Genomic DNA, 4,647 nt, shown 5'->3' with positions numbered 1-4,647 from the left:
AAGAATTACTTATTGAACTGTATTTAATTTTATTTTATTGTGTTTAATTTATTTAATTGTATTTATTTATTTATTTATTTATTTGTATTATTATTATTCTTTAATTTACTATGGCCAGATGCACTCAGAGAAAGACAGAGAGAGGGAAAGTAAGAAAGTAAGCCACCAGGTCTGGAACTCGAACCATGGTCAGCCATGTGGGAATCCAGCATCTTAACCATCAAGCCACCTGTTGGCCCTGAAAAAAATTTATATCATAGGGACCAGCAGTTGTCGTAATGGCTATGTTGCTGGACTCCCATATAGTCGACTGTGGTTTCAATCCTGGACCTGGTGGCTTAAACTCACGCCGGGCGTGTGTGCATGCATGCCCAAGATCCTGAGAGGAATGGAAGAAAAGGGGTTGTGACATGGCCATCCCCCCATGGGGTGATTTCTCACTTTCTGTCTCTCTGTCTGTCTCTGTCTTTCTGGCAAGCATATATTCCCTATAGCAAAAACATCAGGAAAAAAAAAAAAACAAAAACATAAAATAACCTGGACTTTTTTCCAGCCCAGCATTGTAATCAGTAGAGATTGAAAAGAGCAGCCACGGGACCAGCAGTTAGTGTAATGGCTATGTCGCTGGATTCCCACGTAGTCGAGCACAGTTCAAATCCTGGACCCGGTGGCTTAAACTCACGCCGGGCGTGTGTGCGTGCGTGCCCAAGATCCCGAGAGGAGAATGGAGGAGAAGGGATTGCGGTGTGGCCATCCCCCCTGGGGGGTGATTTCTCGCTTTCTTTCTGTATCTCTCTGTCTGTCTGGCGAGTGCACACGCCCTATAGCAAAACCTCTCCAAAAAAAAAAAAAGAGCAGCCACAACCAGAGGATTACCTTGAAGAAGACTTTGAAGGAAGAGAGATTGATCTTTGCTAGCAGACGGCAAACCATGTTATACTTGGTAGGCAGAACTGAGTTGGGAAGGTTCATGTGTGAATTATGCGCTGGGTGTTTGCTTCTCAACAGTTTGAGTAGTTGACATGTAAATATTTTCTCAAATACGGTCTCTCTTGTTACAGAGTCACAAACAAAATTATAACAAATATTTTGGAAGTAATCTTTAAAATTCAGTTTTTTGGGGGCTGGCAGGTGGCCTGGTTGTTGAAGGCACTGGATTCCCACATGAGCAATGGAAATAATGATAGTAAATGGAATTAAATAAATTTTAAAAATAATTCAGTTTTTTGGAAATTTTGAAAGTTTATTAACTGTCAAAAACTATGGCATATGAGCAAAATATATTTTTTAAGGAATTCCATTTCTTTATTAATTCCACTTATTATTATTTTTAATTTCACCAGAGAGAGACAGAGAGAGAGAGAAAGGAAATGGGAGAAAGCAAGCCTCCAGGTCTGAGACTCAAATAGCAGTCATCCATGTGAGAATCCAGCACCTTTAACCACTATGCCACCCACTGGCCCCTGAGCAAAGATGTTTTGATATGTAAAGTAAATGTTTGTTGGAAAATGTAAATAAGTAAATAAGGGGAAAAAGTGTGATAAGTGAGATGAGCCAGTCTCCAAAGACCAAATACCAGGGACTAGCAGGTGGTGTGGTGGTTAAGGCTCTGGACGCTCCCACATGGGCAACCAGGGGTCAAGTCCTGAATCTGGTGGCTTACTTTCTCACTTCCTCTCTTTCTCACTGTTACCCTCTGTCTGTCTCTGGTCAAACTAAAAAATAAATGAATGACTAAATAAAATAAAATAATTATTTTTTTAAATAAAAGAAAAAGAAGACCAAATACCGTATGGTCCTACTTACATAAGGGTCTAGGGGAGTGAGCCTCATGGAGACAGTGAGGGTGGTCACCAGGGGCTGGGCTAGGGGTTAGGGTTTCATGGGGACAGAGGTTCAATTTAGGAAGATAAAAAATCTGGAGGTGGAAGTGACTGCACAGCACTGTGAAAGTATGTAATGCTTAAAAAATGCAAATTTCCTGTTACTATTCCATGTGAAAAGTAGATGAGGGCCAGCAGAAGGTGTGGTGGCTAAGGCACTGCACTCCCACATGGCTCACTGCAGTTCGAGTCCCAGACCTGGCGGCCTTTTCTCTCTCTCTCTTTCTCTGTCTGTCTTTTTTTTTTTTTTTTTTTTTTTTTAGGTGTAGGGCGCGTGCGCTCGCCAGACAGACAGAGAGACATAGAGACAGAAAGCGAGAAATCACCCCCCAGGGGGGATGGTCACGCCGCAATCCCTTCTCCTCCATTCTCCTCTCGGGATCTTGGGCACGCACGCACACGCGCCCGGCGTGAGTTTTAAGCCACCGGGTCCGGGACATGAACCGCGGTCAACTACGTGGAGTCCAGCGACATAGCCATTACGCTAACTGCTGGTTCCCTCTTTCTCTGTCTTTCTATGAAAAAAAATAATAATAATAATAAACGAATTAAATAAATAATGATTTTTTTTAAATAGTAGATTAAACAGGGACCAGCAGATGGCGCAATGGTTACATCACTGAACTCCCATGGTCAAGACCCAGACCCAGGGGGCTTCAAACTCACGCTTGGTGTGTGTGCATGTGTGACCAAGATCCTGAGAGGAGAATGCAGCGTGGCCATCCCCCCTGGGGGTGATTTCTCATGTTCTGGCTCTCTGGCGAGTGTACATACCCTATAGCAAAAATCTCTCTCTTAAAAAAAAAATAATAAAAACAGTAGATGAAACTGTAGTAAATGGGGCCTTTCATCTTACCCAGCGTCAGTCCAGCCGTCAGTCAATTACGGTGGATTATCTAGCTGAGGACGCGGCAAGGGAGCTCTCTCACTGCCTGAAATGGGCACAAGGCAGTGAGAACCTCTGTGGCCCAGGGCTGGAGCTGTGGGTGTCTGCTAAGCTCAGAGGGGCTCAGGGAAGAGGTGGCACTGGGTGGTGACTACCACAGGGCAAGAGCTGTTTGGATTCGGGTACCCAGTAGTGCTTTTCTTCAAGTTTCCAGGGCCAAGATTCCAACTGTGTGGTTGGCCATGTGGGGTCCTGCTCCCTTACACCAGGCCATGGGACCAGCCCATGAAGAAGAGGGAAACAAACAGAACACACTCGCATTGTCTGCGTGTGCAGCTCAAGTAGTCACAGGAGCCTCTCCCTGTGCAGACCTTGGAGCCCACACATTAGTGACATGCAGCTGCAGTGGCTGCTCCCCAGGGGGGCGGGAGCCACACTGGAGGGAGGCTGGCAGAGATGAGCTCCCGGGGCTGTGCGGCGCTGTGCGGGGCTGTGCAGGGCGGGGCAGTCGCAGAGGTCAGCCAGGCAGCGTCTGTCAATGTAGGGACAGCCAGGCTCTGGGCCCATGTCCACTCCTAGGAAGTGCTTAGGTACGTGCAAGATAAAGGACGTGAGGCTCATGGGTGTGAAAGTGCCCCTGGCCTGATGGTCGAAGAGGCTAGATCTCCCACAGCCAACTGTGTGGTTCGAGTCCCAGCCAAAGCCAGGTCTGCTGCTCAAGGCAAGTGCTGGAGGGGGACCGAGCAGGCGGTGGTGGAGGTCTCTTTGTCACAAGGACTTCCCAAGGGGAAGCAAGGGTGAACTGCATACTGTCCTGCCCAGCGTAGATGCTCATTGTTTCCCTGTCGAGTCCCTGAAGGAGACTTGTTGAAGTCCTAGTTGCCGCTTTGAGTTGTGGCTGGGTCTGCCGGGCCTGTTCATCAGGGCAGGGTTTTTTTCTAATTTTTAATTTATTCATTTATTTTTTAATTTGACAGAGACACACACAGAGAGAGAAAGAGGGCAAGTGAGAAAGCAAGCCACTAGGTCCAGGACTTGAACCATGGTCAGCCATGTGGGAGTGTCCAGCACCTTAACCACCATGCCACCTGCTGGTCCCAAGGGCAGGTTTTTTGTTTTGTTTTGTTTTGTTTTTTAAGAGGTTTTTGCTATAGGGCACGTGAGCTTGCCAGACAAAGAGAGAGAGACAGAGAGATAGAAAGTGAGAAATCACCCCCAGGGGGGATGGCCATGCCGCAATCCCTTCTCCTCCATTCTTCTCTTGGGTTCTTGGGCACGCATGCACACGTGCCCAGCGTGAGTTTAAGCCACCGGGTCTGGGATGCGAACCGTGGTCGACTACGTGGAAGTCCAGCAACATAGCCATTACGCTAACCGCTGGTCCCTGTTTGTTGTTTTAAGAATTATTTTATTCTTGGTCAGTCCAGAGGCTGTGGTTGCAGGGGAGCCACCAGAGGAGAAGCTGAAAAGATGCTGCCCATGTGCGTCGCTGTAGCCGCAGCTGCACCCTTCCTCTGCGGACTGGGCTGGTCTCCAAAAATGCTTTGGGATCATCCTTCATTGCCACAAGGAATCTCCATGCCTCTACTACTCATCCTCAAAAGACTGCACAGCTAGGGACCAGCAGGTGGCGTGGTAGTTAAGGTGCTGGACACTCCCACATAGTCAACCACGGTTCGAGTCCCAGACCTGGTGGCTTGCTTTCTCACTTTCTCTGTATCTCGCTCTGCTTAAATTAAAAAATAAAAAATAAGATGAATGAATGAATAAAATTAAATAAATAATTTTAAAAAAGACTGCACTGCTGAGGTGTCCACTGTTCTGGGAGAGCGAATTCGTGGAGCTGACACCGCTGTTGACCTTGGAGAGACCGGGCGT

At 47.1% G+C, this 4,647-nt stretch overlaps 1 pseudogene; it reads left to right on the top strand.

The window, feature by feature from the left end:
- The first annotated feature begins 4,235 nt into the window (after nucleotides 1-4,235).
- LOC102478709 (uncharacterized) overlaps nucleotides 4,236-4,647 on the top strand; it is a 21,238-nt pseudogene continuing 20,826 nt past the window's right edge.

This window comes from Tupaia chinensis, unplaced genomic scaffold (genome assembly GCF_000334495.1).
Source record: "Tupaia chinensis unplaced genomic scaffold, TupChi_1.0 Scaffold140061_1, whole genome shotgun sequence".
In the NCBI taxonomy this organism is placed as follows: Eukaryota; Metazoa; Chordata; class Mammalia; order Scandentia; family Tupaiidae; genus Tupaia; species Tupaia belangeri.
The sequence above is the reverse complement of the archived record's forward strand: the minus strand, read 5'-3'. Positions and strand labels throughout refer to the sequence as shown.